Source organism: Macaca mulatta, chromosome 20 (assembly GCF_049350105.2).
Source record: "Macaca mulatta isolate MMU2019108-1 chromosome 20, T2T-MMU8v2.0, whole genome shotgun sequence".
Taxonomy (NCBI): domain Eukaryota; kingdom Metazoa; phylum Chordata; class Mammalia; order Primates; family Cercopithecidae; genus Macaca; species Macaca mulatta.
The window spans coordinates 7,486,068-7,504,866 of record NC_133425.1 but is presented as its reverse complement, the minus strand read 5'-3'; the positions used below and the strand labels follow the sequence as shown (position 1 = coordinate 7,504,866).

General features: G+C 41.5%; 1 protein-coding gene and 1 long non-coding RNA gene across 17 annotated transcripts in view; one reads left to right on the top strand and one right to left on the bottom strand.

The window, feature by feature from the left end:
- Nucleotides 1-18,799, bottom strand: part of RBFOX1 (RNA binding fox-1 homolog 1) — a 2,485,711-nt gene that overhangs the window by 1,483,355 nt on the left and 983,557 nt on the right. The gene's annotated exons all lie outside the window — the stretch shown is intronic.
- LOC144337932 (uncharacterized) lies at nucleotides 9,615-12,270 on the top strand. Its single transcript, XR_013411573.1, has 2 exons — nucleotides 9,615-10,402; nucleotides 11,225-12,270. It is a non-coding gene; the product is annotated as an uncharacterized LOC144337932 (long non-coding RNA).

Below are 18,799 nucleotides of genomic sequence, written 5' to 3'. Positions count from 1 at the left end.
AAGATGAGAAGCCAAATCTTACTCCCCATCTGGTGTTCCTCAATTATATCTCCAAGAGGCTCCCTATCCTTATCTTTATATAGCACCTGGGTAGGATTCCTTCCATGTTTATGGGATTCTTTGGGCAACGTTTAAGAAAATGAGAAGAGCTAAAGAGAGTCTCCTCACTGAATTTAAACATGGAAACCTCCACTTATAACCTTCATCTTTCAACGTATCCCGTAGACCTGCACTAAATCCGGTACCTCTTGGCTAAGAAGGAAAACACACACACACACACACACACACACACACACACACACACCTCTATCTCTAAAACAGCCCCAACTTCTTTTTTCCTTGGCTGTACCCTTCTCAACATTCAGATTTCAGCTTAATGATCATTCTTCCATAAAATCTGTCCTGGTCAACTTATTCAAATAGACCCTCCTCTAATTAATTTCAATCTCGATAGTCTATTTCATACCTAACATGTACCACAAATGGTCACTGATGTCACAGTTTACTGGTTCACTATTTCTCCTCCCAAACTGCAAGCCCCTATAAAGTCTACCAATATTTGACACTGTCTGCAAAAAGGCTGGCACACAATACAGTCAGTGAGTGAATCATCCATACCACAGTGTTTATGTATATGTTGCCTTAGCATTTTTATTCCATCTCTTTGTACTATGCACATCCGTATCTAAAAATGTCCTTGGACTTCATCTCCCAGAAGGTCACAGGCCAGGTGTTCAGTTCTTTCCTTAAGCTATCCGCATAAGGTATTTGCTCAATCAGGCAAATGAAGGTCCCCTTGAATAGTTACACGTGAAGAAATTAAGCTTTCAACCTCACTCCATCATCAGACCTCTTTATACTTCTGCTTACTCCTTCACCCAGCTGATCCTAGTCCACATTGTTGACCCACGGAATTGTGAGCTGAATAAATGGTGGTTTTAAGCCTCTAGGCTTTGGGGTGGTTTGATACAGCAGACACTGACTAATACACTACCAGGTTAAGAGCAAAGGTTCTAGAATGGGGTGTTTTGAGCTTCCATTCTGAGCACTTCACAGAATAATAGAGTGATCAGAGGCATATTAGTTAAAGTCCCGATTCTCTCATGTGTGAAATGGAGATAATAAATATTTTTCCTTATAATTATAACAATGTTGTTATAATTATTAACTGAGTTAATACATATGAAGTACTTGGTACATAGTAAGTGTCCAATAGAAATTAGTGATTATTGCTATTTTAAAAAATTAAAAGATCCACTCATTCCAATCACTAATTTCTTAACTTTATCTCTTCTATGCTTCTAGCATCTTGTTTTTGCAAAGGGAAAAGCTATTTGCTCTCTGCCATAAAGTCTTTTAAGAAGAAGATGGAGTAAAAATATATTTATTATTATCTACAATTTTCTATTATTATTTCCATCATGTAAGTGTAGTCTTGACTTAAAAGGAGATCCATAGTCAAGTACACACTAGATAACAGGCAATTTTTTGTTGTACTGAATGCACAAAAGGAGAATCATACCTTTTCTTTTCCTTTCAAATAAGGGATCAGGATCACTTTCGCAAGAACAAATAATATTCTAAGACATGCGATACGCTACATGCCACATTCTATCAAAAGAAAAGTCCTCACTCTTAATTTTAAAGACCATCGAGTCTAAAATATATGTATTCTACATTTAAAACTATTCATTTTCCAACAGTGGAAAGGATGTTTTCCATCAGCAGAAATATAACAAGCAAAGAAAATCTTACTTTTTTTCTTTTAAGGCTTGAAAATCTGGAAGGAAACCAATATTTACATTTGGCTTTTTATTCTGCATTAAATTTATATGCATACTAAATTTCTTCTGGTTCCTCTTCAGTCAGTACTATTAGCTCATACTCTATTTTTCAACATGCATAAAAAGCTAAAGCACTTTATCTCTTTTTATGAGTAGCTCAAAAAAGCAAAATCCATTATTGTGATTATTGTGTTTACATCACTTAATGCTCACAAACGTCAGTGTGAGCTTTGCCCATTCTTGACTCAAACACACAGAACAAAAGGTAGAGTGGAAACTGTAAGACAAAAGATAGGGGAAAAACAAGATCCACAAGAGTCCTTGAGAGCCTAGTGCCAGGAAAGATCTAGTTGCTGCATCGTGTGCAGAGGAAGTGGTTTAGAATCACAGGAGAACGATGAGACTGTCCAAAGTACAGTGTTTTCCTTGGGGAAAGAGGTTTGCTTTTGAGTTTTGCTCTCTTTTTTAATAGCTAGAGCAATCCTGTGAGCTTTACAAATGACCTTTCAGACTACAGAATGACACTATAGTCTCGGGGGGTAAAAGGTAAGGAGATGTCATTTATCTTAACTACGTCTCAGAGGATGACACTTCTGCACAACATGGTCTCTCAATAAGATGGGCCAAGGAAGGGTCTATTCTGCGTGTCTCATCCACCCACTGTCCTCCAACAACTGTGGGGCAGAGCAGGGGATTTGTGCATTATTTAAAATAAACCCCAATCACTCTTTTCCTTCACCTCTACTTTTTCTGTTTCTAATTATTTTTAATTGACAAATAGAATTATATATGTATTTATCAGGTACCACACGACAATTTGAAACATGTATACATGTGGAATGGCTAAATCGAGCTAATGTATGCATTATTTCACATCCTTGTGTTGTGTGTGAGAACATTTAAAATCTACTCAGTGATTTTCAAGAGCACCATACATTGTTACTATGATTTCTCCATATTGTACAATAGATCTCTTGAACTTACTCCTCCTGCCTACCTGAAATTTTGTACCTGACCAACATCTCTCCCCCGCCAGCCACCAGGCCTTGGTAACCACCATTTTATTCTGTTTCTTTGAGTCTGACTCTGTTAGATTCCATATATAAGTGAGATCACGCAGCATTTCTCTTTCTCTGTCTGGCTTAGTTCAGTTAGCATAATGTCCTCCAGGTTCATCCATGTTGTTGCAAATGGCAGAATTTCCTTCTTTTTTGAAGGCTGAATTGTATTTCCTGGCATGTATATGTATGTGTGTAATTTTCTTTATCCATTCATCTGTTCACGGACACTTAGGTTTTTTCCATATCCTGGCTATTTTGTTTATTTTACTGTTTATTTTTGAGATGGAGTCTCATTCTGTCACCCACGCTGGAGGGCAGTGGCATGATCTCAGCTCACTGCCACCTCTGCCTCCTGGGTTGAAGCAATTCTCCTACCTCAGCACCCCTCCCCTGGCCCCGAGTAGCTGGGAATACAGGCGCGTATCACCACGCCTGCATATGTTTTGTATTTTTAGCAGAGACGGGGTTTCACCATGTTGGCCAGGCTGGTCTGGAACTCCTGACCTCAAGTGATCCACTCGCCTCAGCTTCCCAAAGTGCTGGGATTACAGGTGTGAGCCACCATGCCTGGCCATATCCTGGCTAGTCTGAGTACTGCTGCAATAAACACAGGAGTGCAGACATTTCTTCAATATATTGATTTCATTTTCTTTGGATGTATAATCCAGCAGTGAGGTTACTGAATCATATGGTAGTTCTATTTTTAATTTTTTGAGGAACCTCCATACTGTTTACCTCTCCTTTTGTTAAAATAAGAAGTCCAAACGATTCGTGTGTACGTGAGAGAAATAATTCAGTTAAGGATTTCTATAGTTAGTAACCACATAATCATTTTTTATTGCAAAATAGAAGGTTGGAGTTTGGCCCTGTAGAGCTACTTCAGCTATTCTTGAGGAACTCAGGAAGCTTCAATATTCCTGTTCCATTGTCCAATGTGGCTTCCGGACTCATGGTCACAGATGGCTGCCCAACTTTCTGACCAGCATACTTCTTCCAGGCAAGAGGAAGCCTGAAAGGAGAAGGGCATGTGTCTGGGAGATGTGTACAAGCTGACTTCTATCCGTACCCTGGAGACTTACACTTCTGTATCACAGGCTCCACAGCCACTCCCAAATGCAAAAAAAAAACTCTGGGAAATCAAGGTTTGCTACCATTGTTTGATTTTGCTCTAGATGGACACATTGTCATACCTAACAAACATAGCACATTGGAGAATGGTCACAAGAGAAAACACGCGTTCTCAAAATGTGGTTCCAAGGCCTGTAGCACCGGCAACACATGAGAACTTTAAAAAAATTCAAATTCTCAGGCTCCATTTAAAAATCACTGAATCAAATGCTCTGAGGGTGCGTTTTAAGAGGGGCTCCAGGGAATTCTGGTTCACGCTCAACTTTGAGGAGGACCAGGGTAGACAACTAACACTGTCTGCAACAAAAATATATATGAGGCAGTAATAATAATAATACTTATTTATTTATTTATTTATTTTTGAGACAGAGTCTTGCTCTGTCGCCTACGCTGGAGTTCAGTGGCACAATCTCGGCTCACTGCAACCTCTGCCTCCCAGGTTTAAGCGATTCTCCTGCCTCAGCCTCCCAAGTAGCTGGGATTACAGGCACCTCCACCACCACGCCTAGTAATTTTTTTTTGTTTGTTTTTTGTATTTTTATTAGAGTCCGGATTTCACCATGTTGGCCAGGCTGGTCGCGAATTCCTGACCTCAGGTGACCCGCCCATCTTGGCCTCCCAAAGTGCTAGGATTACAGGTGTGAGCCACTGCGCCAGGCTCGAGAAACACTAATTTACACAAAGAACTCTGTGATCTTCAGAAATGAAATGCAGGAACGACCATCATTTTTAATACCCTTAGAATTGTAACAATCCCGTGATTTTAAGAATTCTAGAAAAAGATTGCCTTAAGGTTTCAAATGGTTAATTCCTCCATTAACTATCAAAAAGCATGGCCTAAGTGTTTCTGTAAAGTCTACAAAGCCTTTTGCATTAAATCACAAGAACAACTTTTGTAAAGATGTTGCACGCTGCATTCACACTTCAGCAACGCCTCCTAGGCTAGTAGGAACTTTTGCCTTCTGACATGATCCATTTTGTTAAAGCTGGTTATGATTCCCCACATTACTTGAAAACCAATTTCATTCAAGACAAAAGAGTGTGAGCAGGGTATTACATTTTATGCCTAAATTATGCAAATTTGGAGGAGTTATATTGTATTGTGAGCAATTCCCTTTCTTCCAGTTTTCATTGTGGCAGGAGTTAAAGTAAATTTCACTATCCTCATTTGCAAAAGGTGAATACTTTCTATTTTAAAGCCCTGGGGGAAAGGATTGACTTTTAATGAGCAGTTATCTAATATAAAAATCTCTTACATATATTACTGACATCATTCCTGAGTATTAAATGTACATTCCAGATACAGTTGATCTTGATTCAATTAATCCTTGGAGAAAGGGGCTTCATAACCAAGTTCTCTCTGTTCCCAAGGCAAACCGGGAGGATGTGGGCACATTTTTTAGAAGATACGCAAGTTATAGCAATGCTTTGCTGCTGAACATCAAACCCTGCAGCTTTTGATACCAAGCTTTCAGAACAGGGGCACTGTTTTATACATATATATATATAACTCTCCTACTTCAGTTAGCAGTTCAGTTAGCAGGTGTTGGGATTGTAGCTGTTATTCCTTCCATTGTTAAAGATCACCTTCAAACTCTTCCACTGTTCTCTACCTCTCTTGTAGTCCATCATTTCCCAGAAGGAAAGTAGTCTACGGAGAACTGGGGACAGTCCCACATCCCTGGAGTGATTTTTTTTTTTTTTTTTGAGATGGAGTTTCACTCTTGTTGCCCAGGATGGAATGCAATGGCACAATCTTGGATCACTGCAACCCCCATCTCCCAGGTTCAAGCAATTCTCTTCCCTCAGTCTCCCAGAAGCTAGGATTACAGGTACCCACCACCACACTCAGCAAATTTTTTTTTTTGTATTAAATAGAGACAGGGTTTCCCCATGTTGGTCAGGCTGGTCTTGAACTCCTGACGTCAGGTGATCCACCCACCTCGGCTTCCTAAAATGCTGGAATTACGGGTGTGAGCCACTGTACCTGGCCAAGTATGTGATTCTTAATCTGCTTTTGACCGTCTGATTGTTGCTGCTGTCATCTTCACACACACTCAATTAGATTGATCGCCGCATCTCTTTCTAGAGTAGGTGGTGCACATGAAGCAGAAATAAGCCAACCTAGCAGGTGAATCAGTTCACTTTTTTTAGGGTACAAGCAACGCCAACTGCATTAACTTTAAAAATAGGGCTTTATTGTTCTCACATAATGAATCAAGCATCTTACTACTCAAAGTGTGGTCCATAGACTAGCAACATCAGCATTGCCTAAGACTTTGCTAAAATTGCAAATTCTCACATCCTACCCAAGACCTAGTGAACAAGAGTCTCTGGGACAGGGGCCCAGCAATCCAGGGCTTAACAAAGCCTTCAGGGCATTCTTATGTGCACTAAAGTTAGGGAAGTAGGTGGCTGCCATGTTAGAGCTGACGTATATGTGATCCTCCTGACATTCTCCTCATGATCATGAGGCAGTTGCCGCAGCTCCAGTCATCACTTCTATGCTCCAGGCAAGCAGAAGGAGGAAAGGGAAAAGGTACCTCACTCTTGTCAAACCCTTTTTGTCATGTTTTTGTTTCCAGAAAGTTTCAAGCTTGCATGAAATTTTTTACATTAGTCTTTCAGCCTCCAGAGTGGGAGATAGCAAGGTACAGAAGAAGGTCACAAATAATTTTGATTTAGAAATTAACAGTGTTTGCCACACCTGGGTACCAAGGACCTGTGAAAGTTATTTCATAACATTTTATTTTATAAAAGAAATATCTCTGTAGTCTAAAACATTCATTTCCATTGGACTGAATATTTGGCTAGTTGTTTGGAAAGACATCACGCTGGATAGAAACATGTCTTCAGTCACTCATCTTTCATTGTGTGTCCTTTCATACTTCTTAAATGTGGTATCTTGTGCATGACTTACTTAGTAAAAAGTGACATGAGGAAACATGAAGAAGGACCACTGCTACCCTTATCATAGGGAATAAAGTAAATAAATCAATTCTCATATATTGATTGATACGGTTCAGTTGTGTCCTTACCCAAATCTCATCTTGAATCAAGGGTGGGACCAAATGAAGGTAACTGAATCACGGGGGCAGTTTCCCCCATACTGTTCTTGTGATAGTGAATAAGTCTCACAGGATCTGATGGCTTTATAGATGGGAGTTCCTCTGCACAAGCTTTCTTTGCCTGCCACCATGTAAGATGTGACTTTGCTCCTCCTTCACCTTCCGCCAGGATTGTGAGGCCTCCCAGCCATATGGAACTGTGAGTCAGTTAAACCTCTTTCCTTCATAAATTACTCATTTTCAGGTATGTCTTTATCAGCAGTGTTAGAATGGACTAATACGTTAATTTAGCCTAAGATCATATTAACAAATGATAGGAAATGTTTGGGTGACACATTGGAACACTGACTCATATTGAAATTATACAATACAGTCTTTGGAAACGTGTGTGATTTTGTTTTGTTTAACACAGAGCTCTTTTAGTCATGGCTCTCTAAGTGTTATCTGGGCAGCTGAATTGTTAAAACACAAGGCAGATCTCTATTAGGAAAATGAACCCAGAGATTAAGCATATTAAAACAGTAGTTTTTTAATGCTAATACTAGTAGAGGTATTTCATTACCTCACTAGTAATGAAATTCAAATTAAACAGCAGTGATACAGTTTCTACTAGGAAAATATTAAAGTAATTATAAAACCCAAGGCTGGTGAGGATGTAGAGAAACTAGCATTTATATGCATTGCTAGTAGCTATATACATTGGTATGACCCTTTTGAAAAGCAAGTTGGAAATACATGTAAAAGTGCTGGTGCAAAATATATTCGTTTCTCTAATCCTATAATTACACTTCTGGAAATAAGGCCTAAAGAGATAATTTTAAATATGGAAAAAGTTACCCGTTGGAGCGTTATTTAGAATAAAAAGAGTAAAATTTAATTTCATCTAATATACTGACAATTAAATGTTATATAGCTATACACACCCCCACACACACAAACACACAGAGTGAAGTATCTGATAGTCATTACAAGTTAAGGTTAAGTTATGATTATAGAGACTAGATCACTTGGTTCCTATAGGACAATGTTTCTTTTTTAAAAATGTTAAATGTTCGTTATGATCACAGCCACACAAAGAATACAAGTGAGGGTGGAAGAAAGGCCCCACAAATTTAATGCTGATTGTACTGTGATCATTGCTTTTGTTTTCTTCATTATTTTCCACTGGGGCGGGGGCGGGGTTAGTCATAGCATTAGCTTACTTTTTAATGAAAAATACATTTATAGTAAACACATACCACAAACCATTTTGAAGCTCTTAGAAGAAAGAGCTCTATAAACATAGTTTATGGCTACAATAAAACAGGCTTTTCAGAAATTTAACTGTTTTGGTTAATCAAAAGATCTCATTGACTGAGAGATATTGATGATGCAAATTATAAATTATCAAAGACTTATACATCAATATAATCTACAGGACTGAGGGAATCTATGAGAAATGAAAGCTGTTACCAAGTATAATTCCTCCTTTTCTCTTGTTTCAATCCCTCCAGTGTCAGTGGAGTCTTCTAAACCCAACAGGTTGTGTTAACGGAGTCTTAAAGAATAAAGGGGTGGGCCTAATATCTATGGGACAAAAATGAACATGAATTTGCATTAGTCAATTTAGCAATTCAAGAAAGTAAATGTATCTTATGTGTGTGTGTTTGTATGGAGAAATAGAGGATAAATGGATGGATAGATGAATGTATATATACATATACACACACCCACAGACACACACAGATCTATATACACACACACACATATAAATACCTATGTAGAGATAGATGATATAGAGATAAATGATAAATACCCTTATATACGTACACATAGGAAAATATAGATAAATACATTTATATATTCATATAGAAACAGACAAATGATGGATGAAGACGGAAAGATAAATAATAGATGATGGATGATATACACACACAGAGACACCTATTTATTGAATACTTACGTTACATTTGTGCTAAGAGCTTTTCATGTATTATCACAATCAATCCTTTATGAGAATTAGTTTATTTTGATTTTTTGAGATGGAGTTTTGCTCTTGTTGCCCAGTCTGGAGTATGATGGCATGATCTCAGCTCACTGCAACCTCTGCCTTCTGGGTTCAAGTGATTCTCCTGCCTCAGCCTCCCAAGTAGCTGGGATTACCAGCATCCACCACCACACCTAGCTAATTTTTTTTTTGTATTTTTAGTAGAGACAGGTTTTCACCATGTTGGTCAGGCTGGTCCTGAACTCCTGACCTCAAGTGATCTGCCCACCTCAGCTTCCCAAAGTGCTGGGATTACAAGCATGAGCCACCACACCCAGCCTATTCTCATTTTACAGAAAAAGCAATTGAGAGGTTAAGTGAATTGCCCGAGTTCACTCCACACAATAATTTCCTTGGAAAAGAACACCACTGGATCACTAGAAAATGAAGCCCAGACTTGATCCAGGTATATTTTATTTTTTTCCCTTCCATAGCCTAGGCTATGTTGCCTAGGCTGGAGTGCCGTGGCACGACTGTGGTTTACTGCAGCCTTGACCTCCTAGACTTCCCGAGTAGCTGGGCCTTGGAGAACACAGGAAAATTACTAATTTTTTTTTTTTGTATTTTTGTAGTGATGAAGTCTCCCGATGTTGCCCAGGCTGGTCTTGAGCTCCTAGGCTCAAGCGATCCTCCCACCTGGGCCTCCCAAACTGCTGGGATTACAGTTGTGAACCACTGTACTTTGCCCTCATTTTCTAAAGAAAAAGTAGCAAGGGCTGGTGCTAGACATATAAAAAATCACCAACCACAGATTGTGACCTTTGCTCTCAATTTACACTTGATTTTTTATTGCCCCTCTTAATGACTCAGTATCTCAGGATAAATATGTACCTGTTTCACAGACGTGGCCCCTGAGTCACCTAACAGCCTGGAGTATGCCTAGATTTTGACATATGTGCTACTGACCTTTATGCTTTAATGTTGAAAATCACAGTTAATACCCTATTCATATTTGTATGCAGCACTTAAGAAGGAAAACTATAATTAGGACTTTCTCTCTTTTTTTTTTTTTTTTTTCTGGCTTCAATTGGTTCCATTTGGGACTTAACTAATAAGCTTAACTGAGATTCTGACTTCGGATTTAGCAGATAAAATATCTGAAGGAGGAGACCAGGAGCCAGTGGAAGTTCCCAGGGATATTATTTAATTCCATCCACACAAATTTTCCATGTGGAACAATGATATCCTGCATGTTGTGAACTAGGTGTAGCAAAAGCGGGGCTTTCCTCTTACTAAAAACAAGACAAAAGACTTCACGAAGGCCAGCGCAGTGGCTCATGCCAGTAATCTCAGCACTTTGGGAGGCCAAGGTGGGAGGATCACTTGAGGCCAGGAGTTTGAGATCAGCCTGACAAACAGGGTGAAATCCCGTCTCTACTAAAAATGCAAAAATTAGCTGGGCGTGGTGGTGGGCACCTGTAGTCCCAGCTACTCAGGAGGCTAAGGCAGGAGAATCACTTGAACCCAGGAGGCGGATGTTGCAGTGAGTCGAGATTATGCCGCTGCACTCCAGCCTGGGCAACAGAGTAAGACTTTGTCTCATAATAAACAAACAAATAAATAAAAGACTTCACTAGTCCTGTTTATAGTCTTAGCTCGATGCATGACTCTGGAATTCACCTGGCATACTCAAGGAGTATGGGTGGGCATTTTTAATATTATTCTACTGAAAATGCATATAGGCTTGACAAATGACCTGATTAAAAAAATATATATATAGACGTGTTTGGGACTCATTCTAATAGCACTGCAAGGAAGGACATATTCCTTTTAAAATTTATTTCAGCACTGATTACACAACTTTCCATTCATGCAACGTTTTCATTTTGTTTTATTTTAGTTTTTGAGACAGGGTCTCACTCTGTCTCCCAGGCTAGAGTGCAGTGTCTTGATCCCAGCTCACTGCAACCTTCACCTCCCTGGTTTAAGTGATTCTCATGCCTCAGTTTCCTCAGTAGCTGGGATTAACAGTCATGTGCCACCACACCCAGCTAATGTTTGTACTTTTAGTAGAGATGGAGTTTCACCATGTTTGCCAGGCAGCACTCCAACTCCTGGCCTCAAGTGATCCACCCACCTTAGCCTCCCGAAGGGCTGGGATTACAGGCATGAGCCACTGTGCCCGGCCTATGCAACATATTTGTGAGGGCGTACTAGGTGTCAGGTGTCTGTGCGATACTGAAGCACAGTGAGAAATGAAGTGGTCCAAAGAGACAACTACGTTACTCAGCCTGTCAACAAGCAAACTGATACACCATGATGCGGGTATACCCAGGTGCCCGGGACAGGAGGCACACCGTCTTCTTCTGGATGCAAAGAAGCAGGGGGGAGTCAAACTGCAAATTAACTCCTCACCATGCTCCTTATTTCCCTGGTACTCCCCTTAACACGTGCGCTCAGTCCCAGGAACGTCCCACTAATATTGAAATGTTTGATTATCACATTTTCTCAATTCTGAGAGATCACTGAGACTGTAGGAGACATCCTCCATTTTTTTTGAGCTTCCCTCTTTTCAGAAAAGTTAAAATACAGAAAATACATGCATGCTCCAATAAAGGAAATACGGTAGTATTCAGACATTTTTGGCAACGTTTTTGTTCTCAAATATATCTCCGAAAGTGGGACATTCAATAAAATAACATTTGCTTCTAGATTCAGACGAATTCTACAAAAAAAAAAAAAAAAGAATCCCCTAAATGAATAGACACGAGGCTACCCTCATACACAGAGGGGACCATGACTGAAGCAAAGAGACATTTTTAGCCAACCCATTAATCTAGCAAAGCTTTGTGTTAAGATGCGGACATGTCAGCACAGGTTACCTCAAGAGGGCTTTCTTTTGAACTTGAACTGCCGAAATTCCAAGCATACACCAAAGGGCTTCAGTTTAAGTGGGCAAAAGGTGAACGATCAGAAGAAAAGTAGAAAGAACAGAAAACTAGCCCAGTTATCAAAGAAGAGCTTCCAAGGGAGAGGGAAAAAAAAAAGTGAAATAGGGAAAGTTTTCAAAAAGTCAACATTCAAGTAAAGCTGCATTTTAAAAAATAAATCATTCGGAGGCATATATGTGAGAGAAAAAAGAATTTGCTTTTTAGTTTTCAAGCAGAGTAGGCAGAGGAAATAAAGAGACAAACAAAAGTGGGATCAGAGAGCAGAGCTAGAAGGGGATATCTGTCTAAGCAAAAAAAAAAAAAAAGAATAAAGAAAGAAGGAAAATACAAATCAAAGTTACAGCATTTCAGGATTGAGTTACCATTTGAGTTTGTTAGATACTTTGCTTTTGCTCACTCGAAGGCTGAAGCTGTGGCTCGTGGACATTTCTAGCAGAGGCTAATCAGGAAAACAAAATCAAGCCAAATAAAGAAGGTCACTCTCTTGAGTGACACAGCAGTTCGGATTAAGAGGGAGAGCTAATGGTGTTGGCAAAAGGCAAAACTATTAACAAGAATCTGTTCTTTCAGCCAATGTGATGGCCTCATGCCTGTTTCTCTGCAAGGACCAGAGGCAATACAGCCTAATAAAAGGATTCATCTCTGCCTACTAGATGGTTAAAATCTATATGGGTTTTTTAAGCTGTTATTTTACGTTCAGGGGTATATGTGCAGGTTTGTTCCATAAGTAAACTTATGTCTTGGGGGTTTGTTGTTCTGATTATTTCAGTACCCAGGTATTAAGCCCAGTACCCATTAGTTATTTTTCCCGATCCTCTCCCTCCTCCAACCTCCCACCCTCCGAAAGGCCCCAGTGTGTGTTATTCCCCTCTGTGTGTCCGTGTGTTCTCATCATTTAACTGTCTCTCATAAGCAAGAACATGGCAATATTTGGTTTACTGTTCCTGTGTTAGTTTGCTAAGGACAACGGTCTCCAGTTCCATCCATGTCCCTGCAAAGGACATGATCTCATTCTTTCGACGGCTTTGACCTTCCCAGTTTGAGAGTTATCACTGCCTTTTACTCCACTGCGATCATCTTGTGGATCCCTTCCGTGGGCATGTGGCGAGTTGATTCATACTGGTTATAAACACATCCGACCCATTGGGATGTTTATGTAGTCCCTTCTCCATGGAAGAAAACAGGCTGGGTTAAATAACACAGAATACTTGCTTTCAAAGAGCTGTGTGCACCTAGGGAATGAGATGTGCCCACAGATCATGATCCAGGATAAACAATCCATAAGGGAGGGAGAGACAAAAGCGTGCTGCAAAAATCTAGAGGAAGGAAAAAGACAAGGTTTATGGAGGAAAGGTATCTATAAGGAAAGGAAGGAATGCAATGTTTTCAATGGTGTGTTTACAACTGCTAGTCCCAAGAGATGTGTCATGCAAGAGATTTGGGGGAGAGTTCATGGCGAAATAAACAAATTTAGAAAAAAATATGGGCTTGCACACTCTGTCTCCTCTCCCTCTCCCCCTCTCCCTCTCTTCCTTTCTCTCCTTCCTCTCCTCTCCTCCCTCTCCATTACCTCCTCCCTCTCTCCTTCTCTCTCCGCTATCCCTCTCCTGCTGTCCCCTTCTCCTTCTCTCCCTGTCTCTCTCCCTCTCCTTCTCCCCCCTCCTTCTTTCTCCACCTCTTCCTCTCTCTCTCCCTCTCCTTCTCCTCTCTCCCTCTCCCCCTCCTTCTCCCCCTCTCTACCCCCTCCCTTTCTCTCTGTCCCTCTCCCTCTCCTTATCCTCCTCTCCTTCTGTCTCCCCATCTCCCTCTCGCCCTGTCCCTCGCTCTTCTCCCCCTCTCCCTTTCTCTCTCTCCCCCTCTTCCTCTCTCCTTCTCCCCTTCTCCCTCTCTCCCTGTCCCTCTCCCTCTCTCCTCTCTCCTTCTCCCTCTCCCCTTCTCCTTCTGCCTCTCCCCTTCCCCCCTCTCTGTCCCTCTCCCTCTCCCCTCTCCCTCTCTCCCTGTCCCTCTCCCTCCCCTTCTCTCTTTGCCTTCTCCCTCCTTCTCCCTCTTTCCCTCTCCCCCTCTCCCTGTCCCTCTCCCTCCTTCTCCCTCTCTCCTTCTCTCTCCCCTTCTCCCTCTCTCCCTCTCCCCACTCCCTCTCTCCCTCTCACCCTGTCCCTCTCCCTCTCCTTCTCCCCTTCTCCTTCTCTCTCCTCTTCTCCCTCTCTCCCTCTCCTTCTCCCCTTCTCCTTCTCTCTCCTCCTCTCCCTCTCTCCCTCTCCCCCTTTCCCTCTTTCCCTCTCTTTCTCCCCCATCTCCTTCTCCCTCTCTCCTACTCTCTCCCTATCTCCTTCCTCTCCCCTCTCCCTCTCTCCCTGTCCCTCTCCCTCTCCTTGTCTCCCTTTCTCCCTCTCCTTCTCCCCCTTTCTCCCTCTCCTTCTCCCTCCTTCTCTCTCTTTGCCTCTTCCCCTCTCCCTCTCCCTCTCCTTCTCCCTCTTGCCTTCTCTCTCCTTCTCCCTCTCTCCCTCTCCCCCCATCCCTCTCCCTCTCCCTCTCTCTCCATCTCTCTCTTTCTCCATCTCCCCTTCTCCCTCTGCCTCCTACTCTTTCATACTTGGAGATTCCTAATGCACACTGGCCTATTAAACATTCCGAAGAACAAGTCATCGAGGTAGGGCTGGTGGGTACAAGAAGCAGAACATGAGAGAGATGGAGAGAGCAGGAGAGAAGGAGAGAGGCACACATGCAATGTCTCAATGACAAGGGGTTTGTCTCATTTGAGGAACTAGGAACAAGGGACCTACTCAGGTTCTTGAAGTGAAAGAAGCACTTATTTGAGTCTGAGAGATGGGTGGGACATCTGCTTAGAGCAGTGATTCTCCAGCAGAGGTGATCTTGCTTCCCAGTGGACATTTGTCAATATCTAGAGCCATTTTGGTTCTCACGATTAGGAGAGTGGATTGTATTGGCATCTAGAGTGTAGAGAGCTGGGTTGCTCCTCAGCATCCCGTAATTCATGGGACATCCCCTGACTCCATTCCCTCCCATAACAAAGAACTATCCAGTCCCAAATGTCAGCAGTGCTGAGGTTGAGAACCCTGGCTTAGAGTGAGAGACTGAGCCTGGTGAATGGGCTTTTGCTCAGTAGACAAAGGAATGGAGAGGGATACAAGTTGGGGTGGTTCCGGGCTTTGCTCTTAAGCACAGAATTATTTAAACCATCCAGTATTATTTCTTCTCTTTATTAGGTTGAAATAAGAGCACAGACCAATGGCTCCCAGGTTCACACACGGCTTAAATACATGTGATACACAATTGGCAAGACTTACGCCACTTTTCAGCAATGATCAACAGCATAGCAGAAGGCAGTACCACCTTGCCACCAGGGTCTGCTAGACTGTCAAGGCAGCCAGAGACTCGGGCAGTAGTTCAAAAGCATCTGAGGCAGCTGCCTAGGAGGTTTTCCATATTGCTGGTTGTAAATCAGCCCAGTGTTGCCAGAAAGGGGCTAAGAGAAGCTTCAGAAATCTGTTACCTACTGAAGGCACCAAGATGGTGCCTTCCTAAGAGAAAGCGGAACGGCTCAGCTGAGCTGATACATCAGTGAAGCATGAGCGCCTATGACAAAGCCACCGAGAAGGAAATAATTAAGCGTTCAAGAAAGAGCGGATAAAGCGATCCCTGAAGACACACCGGGTAATAAAAGAGAAAACAATATACAGTGTCTGTATTTAAATGCAAATATATAGCAATACATAGACATTAAAGTCAATAACAAGACTTCCATTTTGAAGGTTTTAGTTCAAAATGAGGTACTTTTTGGCACATAAGATGTGACTTAAATTTTTAAAAGCCTGCAAGGTTACAATGCAGGGATGTCTCCAGGTGACCACGGCAGTGAATATAAAATTAACATATTTCACTTATTAACAGAAAAGGCCGTTCAGGTCTGCCTCTTCATGCAAAACAACTCTTCTAAGTAGGTGGCCCTTCAATTCTTCATTAATAACAGATAGATTTCTTTACTGTTACTCTGTTTTTCTTACCTTTTCTCAGATTACAAATAGGGTACACGCTTCTTGGGGAAAAATAATTAAAGAGTATGTCTTATCTATGGAAATCTTCAATCATAAAAACCCAGATTACTCCATTATCATATTAGTGGATTTTTCATTTATTTATTTTTATTATTTTAGATGGAGTCTCGCTCTGTCGCCCAGGCTGGAGTGCAGTGGTGTGATTTTGGCTCACTGCAAGCTCCATCTCCCAGGTTCACGCCATGCTCCTGCCTCAGCCTACTGAGTAGCTGGGACTACAGGCACCCGCCACCATGCCTGGTAATTTTTTGTATTTTTAGTGGAGACGGGGTTTCACCATGTTAGCCAGGATGGTCTCAATCTCCTGACCTCAAGTGATCCGCCCACCTTGGCCTCCCAAAGTGCTGGGATTACAGGGTGAGCCACTGCACTCGGCCGTGGATATTTGTTTTAGAAATGCATACATACACATATGTGTGTACCTATCGGTAATTTTAAATATTGTATAGCATACATATTGCATATTTAAAAAATATACAGTATGTTACCTATACAAATGTGTCTATATACAATTCTCTTACATAAAAGTAATCACAGAATATATACTACCATACAACTTTTTTTTTCCCAATTAACAATGTATATTAGGTATTTTTCAATGTCAATACCACCTGAAGATTTTTGCTTCATTCTTAATAGCTATATTGGCCACGCATGGTGGCTCACACCATAATCTCAACACTTTGGGAGGCTGAGGTTGGCAGATCACTTGAGGCCAGGAGTTCGAGACCAGCCTGGCCAACATGGCAAAACCCCATCTCTACTAAAAAAGAAAAATACAAAATCTTAGCCAGACATGGCAGCATGTGCCTGTAATCCTAGCTACTCTGGAGGCTGAGACATGAGAATTACTTGAACCCGGGAGGCAGAGGTTGCAGTGAGCTGAGATCATGCCAGTTCACTCCAGCCTGAGTGACAGAGTAAGATTCCGTCTAAAAAAAAAAAAATAGATGTATTGTATTCCTTTGAGTGGATGGAATGCAATTTATTTGATAGGTTTCACATTTATATATAAAATCAATTCTTAGAATCACAATTATAAGACCCAATGTAACTTTCAATTTTTAATAGCTATCCTAAACTCAAAGATAGGAAAGGCCATATCTAGAGAGAAAAGAGGTACCTATGTTAACTTACTTTACAAAGGGGGACCTGGCATATTGCTGAAACCACCCTTATTCAAATTTTCTGTCAATAAAGCTAAAACCATTCTAACACATATAGAAGACTAAGAGTTAACTAGACTGGCTAGGCACAGGGGCGCACACCTGTAATCCCATCACTTTGGTAGCCCAAGGTGGGCGGATCAGGAGGTCAGGAGATCATGACCATCCTGACTAACACGGTGAAACTCCGTCTCTACTAAATATACAAAAAAAATTAGCCAGGCATGGTGGCGGGCACTTGTAGTCCCATCTACTCGGGAGGCTGAGGCAGGAGAATGGTGTGAACCCAGAAGGTGTAGCTTGGAGCTTGCAGTGAGAGGAGATCATTCTACTGCACTCCAGCCTGGGCAACAAAGTGAGACTCAATCTCAAAAAATGAAAAAAAAAGAGTTAACTAGATTTCAGGCACTAACCAAAAACTCATGGAAGCCAAATGTGGTTATTGCCCAGTCTGCCATTAGGCTACATCCCCTGGAGTAAGAGTCTAAGATCTTTGATGTTTTCCATCAGCAGGTTGCTCCAGTGCTCTGGATGTTTTCTTCAGTGTCAAAACCAAAGGGTTTCTTCCTCTGCTTGATTCAGCGGATCCTGTAACATTAAGTTTCTCAACTGCACACTTGGAATGCAAGGCCCCCTCAAAGAAAATCCAAAAAAAGATCTTGTGTTTTCCTAAGAGAAAGTGGAACAGGTCAGCTGAGCCGATACCTCTAGGGCCATTGCACAGTTCACTTAAGGACTGTCTGGAGCTGTGCCCAGACAAGTCTGTGCCCACATCTTTGAAGAATCAACCATTATTACGAGATCTTCATAAGATTTCTTTCTTTATTTTTTATTTTTTATTTTTGAGAGGGAGTCTCACTGTGTCACCCAGGCTGGAGTGCAGTGGCACAATCATGGGCCATTGCAGCCTCAGCCTTCCAGGGTTCAAGTGATCCTCCTAGCTCAGCCTACCAAGTAGTTGGGACCAAAGGCACATGCTACCTCACCCAGCTAATTTTTTGTATTTTTTGTAGAGACAGGGTCTCACTATATTACCCAGCCTGGTCTCAAACTCCTGGACACAAGTGATTCTCTTGTCTCAGCTTCTCAAAGTGCTGGGATTATAGGAGTGAGCCACTGTGTCTGATCGCTTTATAAGACTTCTTTCTTCCTTCCTTTACCCTCCCTTCCTTCCTTTTTTTTTTTTTTTTTTTTTTTTTGAGACAGAATTGCACTCTTGTCGCCCAGGCTGGAATGCAGTGCCTGATCTTGGCTCACTGCACCTTCCACCTCCCAGGTGCAATTGATTCTTCTGCCTCAGCCTCCCAAGTAGCTGGGATTTCAGGCACACACCACCACACCCAGTTAATTTTTGTGTTTCTGGTAGAGATGGGGTTTCACCATGTTGGCTAGGCTGGTCTCGAACTCCTGACCTCAGGTGATCCACCTGTCTCAGCCTCTCAAAATGCTGGGACTACAGGCATGAGCCATCACGCCTGGCCCCTTTGTAAGACTTCTAACTTTGTCATGTTCCTATCTGGAGAAGAAATATAAAATCTTTTAAAGTAAAAAATAAATAAATAAATAAATAAATAAATAAATAAATAAAAGCCTAAAGAG